The sequence below is a fragment of the Ambystoma mexicanum genome, chromosome 7p (genome assembly GCF_040938575.1).
Source record: "Ambystoma mexicanum isolate Mex_15411 chromosome 7p, UKY_AmexF1_1, whole genome shotgun sequence".
Classification (NCBI taxonomy): domain Eukaryota; kingdom Metazoa; phylum Chordata; class Amphibia; order Caudata; family Ambystomatidae; genus Ambystoma; species Ambystoma mexicanum.
Window position 1 is genome coordinate 401647763 of NC_090939.1, and position 17054 is coordinate 401664816.

Consider the following 17054-nt stretch of genomic DNA (forward strand, 5'->3'; position numbering starts at 1 on the left):
ATTTGGGAACAGCCAAAATATGCATAGCACAACTGTTCTGCCATACAGAGGCAGCCAAGAACCCGGTGATCATCAAAATCCCTATCATTTTTATTACAGATGCTAATCTCACCGGCATTTTGCTCTTACCTTGCTGCAGTCCGGCAGCTAATTCTTGCGACGTTAAAGTTGCCCGCCTGAAAATTCTCAATATGCTCGTTATTAGTGTTAGTTGTTGTTTTCAAGCTCTCCCTATCAAGTAGTCGTTCAGTGCCCAGGCGAAGAGCTGTTCCCACGCCAATCTAAGTGATCTATCTCTTAGGACAGGCAAGTAAGGGTGGAGATGGGGCATCGACTGTTCTATGGCCAAGAGAAATGCTGTGTAGTAGACACCTACCCTCCTTCTTTTTAGGTACTTTGGCCTTTTTATGTGATAGACAAACTGGTGTGATAATTCTTCAGGGTAGTTATTGTCTGATGGTAGCATCTACTCCCGGGCAGTGAACTTTGTTAGTTATTTATTTTCTTAGCAGTATAATAATACAAGGTACCTGCATGTGCGAGAGAAAAAGAGAACATTCAAGTGTTTACATGTGTATATGTGAAAAATAATGTCCTTCAGTTGGGTTACTGCTGCAGTGAGAGGGACGTCGATAGGCAGGGGGTTTATGGTTGAACTGGCGGAAGTCTCTTTACTCTTTGATCGTGTGACCATGGGGTGGGCGGTGTGGGAATTACCCTTCTCTATGCCAGTAGTTGTCTCTGGGGAATCTGGGGGGTGGTGGGGTAGGGAGACACTTGGGCCGTTGGCTGTTTTAGAAATCTCTTCCTCCGTCGGTGACGCTGTTGTTGTTCTTCCAATGGCCCTGTTGGTGATGCTAGGGCGGGTCTGGAGTTTGCAGATCTTTACGTCGTGTAGGTGATTCCAGGCACGTTTGTCCTGTAGCTTTACTGCTCTTGTTGATACTTCCTCTACCAGGTGGGGGCCAGTGAAACGTGGGCTGTTCCACTTCCTGTTGAAATTGCGGAGTAATACGTGGTCACCTTTAGCAATTTTGCACAGTTTTTCTTTTTCTTGTTCTCTGTCCTCGTCTTCTTGTTGATCACTCTTAGACCCGCCCCACGTGCGCTCGAGCTGTTGAGACACAAACACTACACTAGTAATCAAAGAAGACACATATTGGTACATTTCATCACCAAGAACAGCTGCAGTGCTTTCATAGTCAGTGAATGCTCTTGAGGTTGGCGTCAGAGGAAGGCGCATTTGACGTCCGGTCACCACCTCGTGAGGGGTGAGGTGGTGGTCGGAGCCTGGTCTATTCCTCAACTCAAATAAGGCTAGTGAAAGGCAATACAACAAACTCTTCTTTGTTGTTTGCTGTATTTTTGCAATTGCCTCCTTTAGTAGGCCATTCAGGCGTTCGCATATACCGTTGGCCTGTGGATGATATGCACATGCAAATTTATGCTTGATATTCAGTAAGGATGTGATGTGCTGAAACATTTCATTGGCGAAATGCGGGCCATTGTCTGACCGCAGTACCTCGCACACTTCCCACCTGGGGAAGACTTCGCTCACTAGGAATTTAGCTGCTCTGAATGCGTCTGGGTGTGAGCAGGGTCCAGCTTCAATCCACCTGGAGAATGGGCATACTACTACGATCATATACCTATTCCCTTGACATACGTTAATCATATCAACATAGTCAATATGGATGTGTAGGAAGGGTCCCTCTGGCCGGGGTATAGTACCTTTAATCACCTTCAGTGTGTGACCAGCCGTGAACTGTTGGCATGTGAGACAATTGCTGATGAAGTTTGTCACATGGGAGTTTAACTCGGGGCAGAACCAGTCTTCCCTAATTCGTGCTGCAATGACCTCCTTCCCTGTGTGGGCTGGGTGGTGTAGTTGGCTCAGGGCGGTGTTCAATAGTGTCAGTGGCATTACCATCTTTCCAGTGTTACCCTGGCACCATAGTCCGTCAGTTGGGGACATTGTACATCCTCTTTTTACCCATATTTCTTTTTCTGCCATTGGTGCAGCTGCTTGTAGTTCCATTATCTGTGTGGCCGGAAGATGTGTGTACCCTTCTCTTATCAACATCTCTTTAGCTATCCCCCTCCCTCTTCCTCTCTCTGACTCTGGGGGGTTCCATATCTCACCAAAATATGCAGCATACTTTGCATGTGCGTCTGCTGCTGCATTTCCTTTTGAGACATGATCTTCTCCATTAGTGTGTGCGGTGCATTTGACCAATGCTAACTCTTGGGGGTCATTTATTACTTCAATTAGTTCAGCCAACAAGAGAGCATGTTGTACTGGAGTGCCGTCTGCTCTCCTAAACCCTCTTCTCCTCCATTTTGACAAACCTGAGTGGACTGTGGATGTGACATATGCACTGTCAGAATATATGGTCACTCGTTTGTCAAAGCTTTCCTTCAATGCCAAGATCAGTGCAACTAATTCTGCTGCTTGAGCAGAGTAATGCTGTGGTAATTGTACATATTTCATCGCCACACACACCGTTACCTCCGTCATTTTTACCACTGCCGCCCCAGTTCTCCTTATACCATCACTTTGGTCAATTGTTGATGACCCATCAATGAACAAGAGGTCACCTCCATCTAGTGCGTTCTCTTCAACCTTTCTAGTGCATGAGTATATTTCAGTAGTCTGCGTACAGTCGTGTACATAGTCTCCTTCCTCAATTACTTCTGCTATGAACCTTGCAGGGTTAACAGTGCTACATCTAACAATAGATAGTTCTGGTCTGGATACAATTATATCATAACCTGACGCCCTCTGCGTGGTCAGTGTGGACTTAGGCTTGTTCAATATAGCAAATAGTGCATGTTCTACAAACAGTGTGGTTGGGCACCCCATGGTAACTGCTGATGCTTTCTCTACCGCAAAGGCAGCTGCGGCGAGACCTTGTTCGCAGGGGAAATGTCCTAACATCACAGGATCCAGGTGGCCGCTGTAAAACGCTACTGGTTTGTAGCCCATGCTTGTTTTTTGAGCCAGTACTGCTTTCATCACTGCTGAGTCGCAATGTGAGAATATGAAAAATTGTCGTTCATAATCTGGGGTGGCCAGTACCGGGGCAGTGGATATTGCATCCTTTAGTTCATCAAAAGCCTCTTTCATTTCCATTGTCCACCCCAACCTTTTCTCCCCTCTGTTAGCTTCTTTCAATCCCTCAAGTAGGGGTCTTATGTATGAGCTGTAGTCAAATACCCATGCTCTACAGTAGTTGCATAGTCCCAGGAACTGTTGTAGTTCCCTTACTGTTTGTGGCAGGGGCGTTTTTGAAATGGCTTGTGCCCTTTGTGGTGCAATCTTTCTTCCGTATTGGGATATGAGCTGACCAATGTAAAGTACCTGTTCCTGACAGTACTGTAATTTTTCCTTGTCTACCTTGTAACCCTTTTCAGCCAGTATTGTCAGCATCTTCACTGAGTCTTCTCTGCATCTCCTCTCACTGGTGCTGCAAATTATTATGTCATCAACATATTGCAACACTGTGCTTTCCACTTCAATGTTACCTAAATCCATCTGTATTACTCTGTTGAATATTGAGGGTGACTCGCAGTACCCTTGTGGTAATCTGGTGTGTTTCCACTTTGTGTTTCTGTAAGTGAAGCTTGTCAGGTCTTGTGAATCTGGGTGTAGGGGTATTGAGAAAAAAGCATTTTTGAGATCTATCACTGTGAATCGTGATGCCTCTGCTGGAATGCCGCACAAGATTGTGGCCGGGTTTGCTGCTATAGGGTATTCTGCTTCCACTATGTTGTTCAAAGGCCTGAGGTCCTGTATGAAGCGCCAAGACCCCCCCTTGGCCTTGCGCACTGGGTATACAGCTGTGTTACCTGGTGATTCTGATGGGACCAATATGCCATTGTTAATAAGGGCCGTTATTGTTTCATATATGCCCTCATCTGCCTCCTTTGATAGTGGGTATTGTTTCACTCTGGGTAGTATTGCGCCCTTTTTCAATTTTATCCTTACTCCCCCAATGCTTTTTATGCACCCCACGTCATAGGGACTGGTAGTCCATAATGATGTGGGTACTTTTGCCATATCCTCCTCGAGGAAGGGAACTGGGGTGGACGTGGGTGCCTCAAGTGCCATTGCAATTTTCTGTGCCACTTGTTTGTACGTCACTCTTAGCCATATTTCTACACTCATCATAAACCCTATTTCTCCTTCTTCCTTTTCTTCCGAGAAGAGCTCCTCATCTGACACCTGGGTGAGTCTACATCCTTCTGCTAGTGCTATCACCGCCCTCCATGCTCTTCCTTCTCTGTCTTGGGCATGTACTGCAATGTAATCAGCAGTTGCTATTATACTCTCTATGTTCACCGAAATCACCTTTCCGTCTGGTTCATTTGTGGGCGTTTCAGGTCTAAACAAGTAGGCTGCTGGTCTCCTCCAAACTTTTCCTTCAATCCCTGGCATCCATGCAAATGCCATGTCTGTCCCGTATTGGAACAGTTCACCATCCACTGGCTCAGCCCTAACCCACTGTCTGTCCACAGTATGCTTGCATAATTTGTCGGGCAGTGAGCATGTTAATTCCTGGGGTTGAGCAAATTATGCCGTCCTCCCTAAAGGAGATCATCATATTCAGTCTGCTCATGATGTCTCTCCCCAGTATATTTACTGGTGAGGCCCTATGATAGAAAAGTGGGACTGACATGTCATAATCCCCTATAGATAAGGGAATGTTATCAGTAAAGGGAACCAACCCTCTAGCCCCAGAGAATCCTTGGGTGTTCATGGCTTCACCTGACATCTTAAACTTACCTTCCCTTATGCAGGACCGGGTCGCCCCAGTGTCAACAAGGAATGATAATTTTTTGTCACCTATCGTTACCTCTATGCGTGGTTCCTCCGCACTATTAGGTGTTACCGACAGGATGGGGCACACCAAGGCCGTCTGTGGGCTGTCCTATTGTGGGTATAATGATTGACCACTTCCTGTGTAAGGGTTGTGTCCCAAGACCGTCACCCTACCCAGTTGTGTTTGCTGTAGTTGTGTATTGGTAGACGATATGTTATTATGTTGGATTTGTGCGGGTTGTTGTACCTGCTGTGTTTGGGGTTGTTGTGCTATCGCTACCTGTTGTTGTGGTAGTGGATATACCTGTGGCTGTGGTTGTGTTACCAGTTGTTGTTGTCCATTTCCCCGTTGCAATGTCTGCTGTTGCTGGATGCCCTGCTGTTCCTGTGTGTGTCCTTGTTGTGCCTGTTCACTCCATGATGGTGTGCCTGTTCTCACTCTGCATGTGCGTAACATATGCCCTACTAATCCACAGATCCAACACACCGGTGGTTCCCTGTTCTGCCATGGGAAGTTTCCTGTGTTGTCCTGGTATACTGGTTGCCCGGTGGGGTAGTCATTTCTAAGTCCTCCCACCTGCTGTTGTGTATTATATCCGTATCCTCTCCCTCTCATTATTCCTCCCCGCCCCCTGTTGTAATTATAATACCCAGCTCCTGGTGTTGAGTATCCTCCTCCAATGTTAGTTGTGTATGGTGGGAGTGGCGGCTGCTGTTGTGTTATGATCTGTGATGATTGTATTTGAGAGGGATCTTGTGCAGCCACTACTTGTGTGGGGTTTTGAGTCATTGTTGTAGGTGTGGTTATTAGTGCACCTACCATCGTATATTTATTAAGTTTTTTCTGTACTAATTTAGCCTCTTCCGTTTTTCTATCCTCTTCCTTTTGTTTCATCTTTTCTTGCCATGTTCTGCAATGATGCACTATCGTCAGTTGTATTTCTGGCCATGTTTTTGCTTCCATCCCTACTACTTTCTTCAGTTGTTTCTGAACTACTTCTGGGAGCCCTTGTATTAGTATGTGGTAAAATATTGCTGGTGTCTTGTCCCATTGCTCTCTAGTTTCCATGCGCCACTTCTCTTGAATTTCCTGGATATAATCAACAGGATCTTCGTTGTCACGCATCTTGCGCGAGGTAATTGCTCCTATGTCTGATGTGCCTGGGTACTGTACCCTCAGTGCCTGCCATAATGCATGCCTGCAGTTTGCGAATGGTGCCCCATCGTGTGATGTGTTTGTTATTGTGACCCCGGGGAAGCCTGCTCTCTTCCAGATGTCATCCGCTGCATCCCCTAATATTGATATTAGAAGGCCCTTTACATCCCCCACTGCCAACTTCTGTCCTGCAGTGTGTTTTTGCATTTCATATATCCATTTACCAGCACCTCCACTTAATGATGGGAGTCGGCACTTTATATTTTCCTTGTCTGCATGCTTCCAGGGGACGTATTGTGGTCTAACCCCTCCCCTCTCCAGGAGTGGCATTAGGTTGTGTCCTTGTTGGCCCTTTGGGTCCCACACAATCGAATCCGTACACCCCTCCTCTTCTTCTCTATCTTCTATGTCGTCAATGGGGTCCATATTGCACGTAGCTGTTTCGCCTCCCTCTTTTCCCTTTCTTATATTTTTTCCTTTATTTAATATGGGCGTGTGTGTTTGTTCTCTCTGCCTTCGTCCAGGGAGGTCTCTAAGCTTCCCTGCATAGGGTGTCAGTTCGTGTGGGAAGGGCGCTAGTTTAGATGGGCACGCCGCACGTAATGAGCGTGAGGTAGTGGAGCATGTAGGACGGGATGGTGACGGTGTGGCTGCACGTGTCTGCTTTTCCACTGTTCCTTGCTCTTCCTCCTCACTTCCCTCCAGTTCTTCCTTTCTCCTGCATATCCAAGGTGATCCTCCGTTTGTCCGAGTGATGTATAGTTTATCTAAGCTTTCCCTTCCACTGTCTCTCCCTTCCCTCTCTATTCCTCCTTCTTCCTCACTGCAAAAGTCCTCCATTGATGGCAACCCCCAGTCTGTCTTGTTCCCCTTAATGGTTACTGTTTGTAAGTCTATTAAGTCTATTCCTTCATTGCCTCCTTTGCCAATTGTTCCCCTTTGTTGTGATGTTGTTGCTACTTCTGTGTCTCTGTATATGTACTTTCTTACTTCACTCCCCCCTCTCCTTTCTTCTCTCTCCCCTTCATTTGTTTTCTCTATTTCCTTACCAATTTCTTCTCTTTTCTTTATAAATTCCTCCATTGCTTTAATACTCATCTTTTCCATTATTCTTTCTTCTTCTCTCTTTCTTTCCCATTTCGCTCTTTCCTGTTCTAATATGCCCTCTATCATTCTTCTTTCTTCGTATTTCCTTGTCATTTCTGATAGTAATTTTCTTCTACATATTTCCAATTTCTTTTCTTCTTCTTCTTCTTCCCTCATTTTGTCACGCAGTGCTGCTCTGGATACCCTTTCTGCTGCTGCCTTCACCCTTTCTGCTTCTCTCTTTTTCTCCTCATTTCGTTCCCTTATTTTGTCCAGCTCATCCTTGCTTTCTTTCTTTTTTCGTGCTCTCTCTCTTTCCTCTTTCTCGAGCTGCTTGATCAGTGTATTCTGCTCATCCCTTAATCCTGCTAGTCGTTCTTCCAAGATCTCTTCCGTCTGTCTTAACAGCTCTTCCCCCTTTCTTTTCCCCTTTTCCCCTTTCCCGTTGCTCCTCCTGGTGTCATCCTCGTCCATCTTCGTCACTACCTCCTCCTCCTCTTCTGTTAATGAACCTCGTAATTTTAATAATATCTGCGCGGCTACCCACTCATCCTGTCCTATTCCTGCGATCCGTTCCTGGCCAATCCCTCCTTCCCCTGCGGGCATTGTCGTGCAGGCGGATCCCGTTGTGCTATTCTGTTCCCTTCCTGTGTGGCTACCTGAGGCTGTATATGGTGGCGGGCTGTATGGCGGGTTCGAGTACCCCTCAGCCGCCCTCAATTGAACCATGTCCCGTAGTTCTGTTAAAGGATATAACCCCCTTCCTCCTTTTTCACCACTTTCGCTAGGGGTATATCGCCGGTCTGTTCCTTTTTTATTTCCTTTTCACTTATGTTGTTGCTCCTCTCTCCCTCTTCTCCATTCCCCGTGTTCTGTGGGCTTTCACTCTCTTTTTCCCCATTCTCTCCTTCCTCTTTAATCTTTTCTCCCTCCGTTCTTCCACCCATAATAAACATTCCGTTTGGTCCTGGTCGGGACCCTTGGAACATTCTCCATAAGTTAAACACCTCCACGTGGTGTGTCAACTTCTTCCCTTTGTATGTGTTATGCAGATAGGTCAATAGCGAATGTTGGGTATATGGATCGAAACTACCATTAGGTGGCCATGGTGTCGTCATTTTGTTATCCGTCCCCTGTGTCCATTCAATGCTATACTTGATCAGTTTCTCCCTATGGGGCGACAATGTTTTACATATGAGTTGTAGCGGGGTAGTGAGGGTGTTCCCCCACCCTCCCGATCCTGCCCCGTATGACATGGTAGCTCTTTACTTGTTGTCCTTCCTCTATTTGGTAGCCGTTATCTTACTGACAGTTTATAATATACAGCCTCTTACCTGGCCCCGTAAATTTGGGGACTTGTAATAATACGATAACCAAAATTAGTAAAATATAGCATTCACGTTTGTATATTCTTTTCTTTCTTTTCCACCCTTACGGCCCCCTGCGGCCGAGGCGCACGTAGCCCCCTCCGGCTGCGTGCCCCTTATTACGTTCTTATACAGCCGCCCCACTTCCACTTGCTCCTCCTCTCTCCTTTACACTTGCCGTGGCCGGCGTTCTCCGTGCGCAGCCACGCCCCCGTTTCCGCCTTTCCCCCGGTCGATTCACTACCGTTTACCTTTGTTTCCACTCCCCTACCACAACTCTCTTTCCCCCCACTTTCAAAAATAAAAATGCCTTGTGCTCGAGATATCCTATGAAAAACCCTACTGGTGACGTCACCGATTTCTTCAAACTACTGGTAAGTTCTTCACATGTTTTTTTTAAAGTTCAAAATATAGTTTCAATCCACCCCCGTTAACCCCACAGCTGTCTTCCTGTCACACCTGGAACAAGGTAATCAACAATATAATCGGACTGCGCACACTGCGTCGCCTCGCGTGTGATACGCCCCTCGACAGGAGGGCTTAACCAGCCAATTATCTTCCTTATTGGGCAACCAGCTAGCTACCGCCTACAGGGAACCGTCATCTATCTATCGAGTTTCCTGCTCGATAAATAGGGATCCTCATCTACTCATTGATCAATAATCACCAAATCGTAGGAAACCGCGCACGCACACACACCCTTACACGTGGTCGCGACCTAGGCCAATCAGTGTCTCCGAGCGGTCGCACGTGATGTTTTCGTGCTCCGCCCCCTTCTCTCCCGTAACCTAGCGGACTGCTCTCGCATTTGTCCGGCTACCATTCATTTCATTGCCAACACTAATTTGTCAAACCTTCGCCGTGCACCTGTGCAACACCTCCCACCTCCCGTATTCAATTCCTTCCCCCTCCCTCACAATTTCACATTGCTTGTTGTGCGTGGCATACTCACCAAGTGCTCTTGATGCAGGGCCACTCGACTGTGTGCACCCCTCCAAGCGGCTCGCCACCTCCCCTCGTCTGGACCACGTCTGGACACTCGCCAACCGCGGGCGGGAGACTTCTCAACCGGCTCCCGAAGGCCAATATCCGGATTGCGCTGTCCGGTCTTCTCGCAGTTCCGCGATGGTCCTGTAGTCCTCAAAAGGGGGCAGCGGCAGAGGGGGCCGCGCCGCCGGGCCTCCTCGCAACGGGAGCACTCGGAAAAGATAAAAATAAAAGTAGACCTCAAACAGATCTCAGCAGTGCCTCCAACTTGTCGGGGAGAAATTCTCCCGGGGTCGGCTGAGCCGTCCGCGGACCTCCGGGCAGGGAGGCCCCAACTCCTCCCGTGTATCCCAAAAATGAGTATGAGGCACACGCAAGAAGCAAGGTGATTCTGCTGTTTTATTGAACAAACGGCAGGGATGGGTCAAGGATCGTACGCGTCCGTCCTGACACACACTCTTCATCATGGGCTCGCAGGCCCTTTTTACCTTAGTATGACGCGCTACTTGCGTCACCTGGGAAAGTTAGCAAGAAACCTATCGCCACTCTGGATTGGCTCCTCGAGTGGTAGGGTTAGTATAGCATACGTATAGAGAGCATTGTTAGTGGTTGAGGGTTAGTCAGGTGGTATACTTGGGTTGTCCCTTCAAATTGATACATGAAAATTGTTACATGGAGACCCCTGAAGATTGATCAATGTTAGTGGCGTCAGTGATAAGAGCCCCATGTTCTGATTGGTCCACACACGCGCCCCCCAGTCTGGGACCATCGCTGTTCCCAGCTCGCGGTGCACCTGTCATTTGCAACAATGTTTCACTATGGGTATGTACAGACAATGTGAGATTTATTCATGTGCTGGAAGGCCGGCTACTCCCACCGCTGCAAATGTCCTTTGAGACGCTTAATAGTATCTGCCTGAGTCTTGAAGCGGGGAATCCAGGCGCCTCCCTCCTCCCGGGCCTGGCACTCTGTCAGGTTTGGCTTGATCAGGTGAGGTGGGACCGTGGTTGAGGCAGAATTCTGCACAATTAATATTGTTTTTTTTTCACTGTATGCCTGGCTTGATTGCAGGTGTGACCTTGGCGTCGGCTTGTGGCATGCGAATTAGCAACATTGTGCCCTTGACTGTCTGCTTTCGCCAGGCTCATTCTGCGGGATCAGCAACTGAACTCTGGCTCATTCGATGTTCAAGGGACTCTTGCTTGAGGCCTACTTGGGCCTGGTGTATAAGTGGAGCCATCTGATACACAGTCGCTTTAGGTTATGGTATCATATTGCTTTATCTCCAGTATTGTGTCTTCATTATACTTTTCATTATTGCGCATGGTTTTAGGAGAAGCGTGAGCAAACTTTTTTAGATGCGTTCATTGTGCGTCTGGCGTTTCTGCATTTTGAGAAGCCTATGTGAAAAATAATAAAGATGCGCGTCTGTGGGTGTGTCCGTCACCTATGTCGTAGCACTGAGTATGTTCTTCGTGTGGATTGGTGTGGGAGTGTCCAGTGTGTAAGTTGCACGGGTATTCTGACCGTTGGCTAGGCCGTCATGGCATCTCTAACGATGTGTTGAGTTAGTGCTGGATGATTCAGTCGAGTCCCTCCATGCCGCAGGCGTCGGCAAGGGTATGGCAGGCTGGCGGGCACGCGGGTGGGCACGCGGGAGGGCACATCCGTATGGTCTTGTACCAGGGTATTTGGTCGTCTGGTAGATGGGCAAACTCCTCTCGTGGCGGGTGCCTGGGCCGCGATCCTCTAGGCCAGGGGAGAGAGGGGATTGGTGGGAGCCTTTTCTTCCATTCTCCCACTTCAGTATTGTTCTCTGTCAAGTTGAGTCTGTCCTAAGAACACTTGCGGTGTCCTGAAATGTTCGCAAATAAACAAAATGGGGGTGTTCTGAAGACGCTTCTAAGAACACTCGCGGTGTCCGGGGAGTGTTCGTAGGGGGTGTCCTGAGGACGCTGTCCGTATTGTTCTTTGTCAATTTGAATGTGTCCTCAGAACACTCGCGGTGTCCTGAAATGTTCGCAAATAAACAAGATGGTGGTGTTCTGAAGACGCTTCTAAGAACACTCCCGGTGTCTGGGGAGTGTTCGTAGGGGGTGTCCTGAGGACGCTGTCCGTATTGTTCTTTGTCAAGTTGAATGTGTCCTAAGAACACTTGCGGTGTCCTGAAATGTTCGCAAATAAACAAGATGGGGGTGTTCTAAAGACGTTTTTGAGAACACTCCCGGTGTCCTGGAATGTTCGTAGGGGGTGTCCTGAGGACGCTGTCCGTATTGTTCTCTGTCAATTTGAATGTGTCCTAAGAACACTTGCGGTGTCCTGAATTGTTCGCAAATAAACAAGATGGGGGTGTTCTGAAGACGTTTTTGAGAACACTCCCGGTGTCATGCACCCAAGACTCTATGCCCTGGCAACAACCACCGCAGCATATCACATTCATATTTGTTTATAAGTTTGGGTGAAAAACAAATGTATAAGGAACAAAGGTATTAGATACTATGGATGTGATGTGCTGCTATGGTTGTCCTTATCATTGTATACTTACTGTTTGGTCTAGTAATGGGAGTCCATGTTTTTTTTCTTCATTTCTGTGATAAAAGAAAATAGCATGTTAGTATTAGTATTTTGTAATGACTTATTACATTGTATAAGCAATATACTTTTATTTTTTTTCGACCCTCATATTTAGTAGAGTACAAATCAGAGTACTGTGCAATTTGCTCAGTTTCTGTATTTGTTGCTAAAATCATTGGGTCTGTGGGAGAAAAAAAAATCTATGTTGGATTTAAAAAAAAACCTTTTTCTGTTATGCTACAGTTTATTTGTTTGTTTGTTTTCAGTGTTCACTTGTTGTTTCTGGCTAATGCTTTATACTTTGCTTTGTTGTATTTCTTTTGGAACAGTAACAGATTCTTCATTTGTTTTGATATTATAAAATTTTGGAGCAGTTAGATACCAATTGGCGTATTCTAACTGTCTATTTTTTTAATATATAGTAGTGGTTTTCATTTACCTATTTGGATATTGTTAAATTTTGGGACAGTTAGATACCAATTGGCGTATTCTAACTGTGTATTTTTTGGCCTAATTTAGTGGTATTCATTTATCTGATTAGTTGTTGTAGAATCTTTGAGTGTTAGATAGCTTTTGGAGTATTCTAACAGTTTATATTACTTTAACACACATTTATAATTTTGGGACAGTTGGATACCAATTGGCGTATTCTAACTGTGTATTTTTTGGTCTAATTTAGTGGTATTCATTTATCTGATTAGTTGTTGTAGAATCTTTGAGCAGTTAGATAGGTTTGGAGTATTCTAACAGTTTATATTTATGTAACACAAATATACTGAAAGGTTTAAATACAGTTTATTTATCAAATTTTGGTTTTAAGAACATCAAATAAGCGTTTGTAAGATTTGCTGGTAATCACTGCTTTAGAGTAATGGTACTATCATTACATTCAAACCATCCACATTTCTTTTTTATGTATGCAGTGTAGTGCCCTGAATTGGTTGTGGCTCCTGCGTGGTAGATTATACCTATTGTTGTGAAGGTTTTCTTACCAAGTGATATTTGACCATGTGTGAATCCAGTCAGCTTGCAGTTGTTTTTGGTACCATCTGCATTGTAACGTAGAAGCATTAGTATTACGTATTTACTATGTGTTTGTATTACTAACGTGGAGCGATTATCTGAATTGCAGGTAGAGCATAATCTACCATGGTTTGCATTTTGTACAAGTTGCTGAAATGGAATGGATTCACAATTTGGTATTGATATATATATGAAGCGTTCATTGGGGATTTCTTCTTGTGTCACATTGTTGCAGAGAGTGCATGTATGTTTCCACATGTATGAAATCTGAAAGATTTCATTTATAGGTATGTTTTTGTTTTCCAGTACTTGTAGTAAGTACATTAGAAATTCTTGTGGATCTTCCTGTGAGTTTATAGTGAATTTCACCATTCCAGCACAGTAGTCCAATTGTTGTCTTATTCCATAAACACTATATGTGTTGTCAGGATTGTTTGCTGCATTTTTGTGAAGTACTAACATTTGCAAACACAATGGGTTTGTACTGTGTGAGTAAATGTTGTCAACAATTGGTGGTAATTGAAATAGAATATTCATTGCTACATTTGCATAGCAACTTACACCAACTATATTTGAGAATTTAAATGGTCCAGGTAGTTCTGGATCTAACAGCTTTTTTTGGAGTTTGTCTTCCTTCTTTAAAGAAGTACCTGGTTTACTTTCTCGAATTGATTATTTTTGTTTGTGGTACTTGATGGAGTATTAGTTTCTTTTACTCTCTTTGGAGGATTTCCAGTGACGTCCTGTTGCATTTCAGTTTGATTTAGTTTTCTTTTACAACGTTTTAGTTTTTGTGGAACAGAATATGTGTTTAGATGGGGAGTGTATAGTGAGCGAAGTCTATTATATTCTAAAATGCAAGGAATATCAGCATTTACTTTACTTGCATCAAAGTTGATTAGAAATAGACCGTCAAGTGTACGTAAGCGTGATAGTGCTACGTAGCTCATGCCTTCTTTAAAGACTGTGTTACCAATATCTATCATTGCTTTGTCTAGGGTAAGACCTTGTGATTTATGAATTGTGACTGCGTATGCAAGAGTTAGAGAAAATTGTTCTCTGCGTACATACATATCTTTGAAGAGAAGGAATCTAGCTGTTGAGCTTCCTATCCGTTTTACTTCTGAAAGTTTGTCAAAGAGTATATTGACAAACTGAATTTTGTTGTCACGTGGGTATGTTTGAAAGCCAACAACTGTACCCAGTGCTCCATTAACTAGTCCTTGGTCCACGTCAAGGTTACGTTTAAGCATTACTCTGCAATTTAAGGATAATTTTAACATATTTTCTAAGCCTGCTGTGTTTGAGATTGATTTTTCTAAATTATTTAGTCTTGTTGTGGCTTGGTCACACATGGGTAGTGTCATACCATGTACATCTAGTTTGTCTGTGGCGCTAATTTCGATTATTGGTTGCATTTCTTTACTTAGCATGATTTCATTGAATTTGAAACTGCTTGCAAGAGTTGGCATTAAGGCCATACAATTGACATTTGTGTGGGCTAATTGTTCCATAACATCTGTAGCACATGCATTATCGCCATAAAGTGCATTAATGTTCCGGGTTTTCAATGTTGCTTCTGCTTCTTTAGAAAGTATACCAACTCTCAAACTTTTTAAAATGTTGGCATAAGTGAGATCTGCAGATTGGTGCATGTTTTCTGTTAATTCTCTGTATTGGAAATGTTGCCAAAGGTTGACATTTCCAATGCTGCCAACAGTTTTACGGCAGAGTTTGTGCCCTAATGTTTTAAAAATAGGTTCACCTTTTACTGGTGTTAATTGAAGCAGATCTCCAAAAACAATAATGTGTTTTCCTGCAAAGAGCTCTTCATAGTCTGTTTTGAGTACTTCTTGTAATCTGAGGTGAATCAAAGCTAACATCAGGTTGGAGACCATGCTCACTTCATCTATTAGTAGCATTTTCATTTGTTTCAATACTCTGCGTAATTCCATTGCAGCTTCTGCAGAAAGCTTGTAATAGTCTAATTTGTTCTGGTGTTCTACTGGTAATAGTAGTAATCGGTGTAATGTAACACCACCTATGTTGTAGGCAGCTAAACCTGTGGGGGCAGTGACAACAGCTGACAGTTTGTTGTTTGTCAATTGTTGAAGGAACTTACTAATGATTTTGATTAGGAATGTTTTGCCAGAACCAGCTTCACCACTGACGTACAGTAGTATAGGTTTATAATTATGGCAGGAACATTCTTTATTTTCATGTTTTACACCATGTGCAATTTGTTTTGTTACTTCTTCAAAAATGCTACTTTGCTCATTGTTTAGTTTTGATTGTAGTATAGTTAAGTCTTCCTTATCTTCATACTGACATATGGTGTTTTCTACTTCAATCATAGCTAATTCTGCCTCATTTGTTATTAGTGGTTCTCCCAGTGGTTCTTGGCTTCCTGTTACAGAAGGTTGACTACTGTCAGGAGTATGCTTATCTAGTTGAGCTTGGAGTTCTTCTTCGTGTTGCTGTTCATTGTGCAACATTGTTTTGTACTGTGTAAAGTTTACATCAGTTATAGTGCTTTCATTTGCTTTGAAAGCATCCTCATATGAGTCATAGTTATCTAGTAATTGTTCTTCTTTTCTCCATGGTTTGAAGAGTTGTAGCAGGGACATGTAATATACTTCTTTATGTTGAGGAGTCTTCAATGACAATTTGATATGATTAATTAAATTTGGTTTAGTGAGTTTAACTAAGCTGCCTTCACAGTCTGTCACTCTATATTTACCTTTTTTTTCATCGGGTTTCATATTATTTTTGTATGTGTAGTTTTGGGCTATTTGGTATAGACACATGTTTTCAAAGTATTACTTCTGTTTGGGTAGTATGTGTCCAATAAATTGTTTTTTAAAATGTCTTGGCTGTTGGGATCATGTTTGGCTACTGTTTCTATATCTTCATATGATTTTAGAACTCTTTTTCTAGATTTAGCTGGACCAAGACTTAGCCATACTATATTTTCAGATTTACCATACAATGAAGTACCAGTTAAACGATCAGCTGCTTCATAAGATCCACATTCTCTATGGGTGAGCATTTTTATGCCCAAGCTGTATAATTTCTGAGATACTGTTTTATCTGATGACAGGTCATTCCAGAGGTCTTGGAGCTCTGTTTTTGCTGCTTTAGTTAAGTATGCTGTGACATATCATGCAACTGCAGTAGAATTGTCTGCAATGTACTGCACATCTATGTTTGCATTCCATAAGTGGGCAATGATTGCATTATAATCATTGATATATTTTTCTTCTTCTTTTCTTTTTATGTAATATGTATTTTTAGGTGACTTTCCTTTAACAGTATGTCTAACTGAAGACATGAGGTTGTTTACTTGACCTGTATTTGTAACTGGTCTAGGGAAACCAAATCGGCATTTGGTGTAGTATTTGCCTTTGTTTTTGTATTTGCGACAACAATATTTTCCACATTTGTGTCTTTGAAATTGTAAAATTTGTGCACAAAGATCACTATTTGTGGCTTCTGATGGAATTTCACAAGTGACATATTTTTCAATAAACTGTAAAACAGTGGCATCACTGTCTTGACCAAATTTAGGAGCATCTTTAATCCATAAAAGCATGTGGATATGTGGTGCTCCTCTGGCTTGGTATTCTTTTCCCCAAAAGAAGTGTTGCACTTCTCCAAGGGGAGGAACAGTTTTATTACAAATAAAATGTAGCATAGCAATGAAGCGATGGTGAAAATATCTTGAAACATTAACAGGATCCAAAGAACAAAGTTCTCCAGGTGTTAGAATATCTATGTTTGTTTTGTTTTTATTTGATATGCGTAGGAAATCATGTAAATCTTCCCACGCATATTCTGCACAACTTAATCTAACAAACCAAGTGGGTGGGCCAAGGTTTCTGATCATACAACGTACATCTCCATGACGTCGAAACCAGTACTCTTTAGTACTACGCATATTTGCTAATAGATTAGTAATATTTGATTGGAAAACCTCATCCTTTTGTTGCACTTTCTCTAATAATTGTGTAGCTGTCATATTTTGAAAGTGTGATCCTGA

The 17054-nt window shown here is 43.6% G+C and overlaps 1 protein-coding gene across 1 annotated transcript in view; it reads right to left on the bottom strand.

Moving 5' to 3' along the window:
• Positions 1-17054, bottom strand: part of ROBO1 (roundabout guidance receptor 1) — a 2404538-nt gene that overhangs the window by 1489168 nt on the left and 898316 nt on the right. The window lies entirely within an intron of this gene.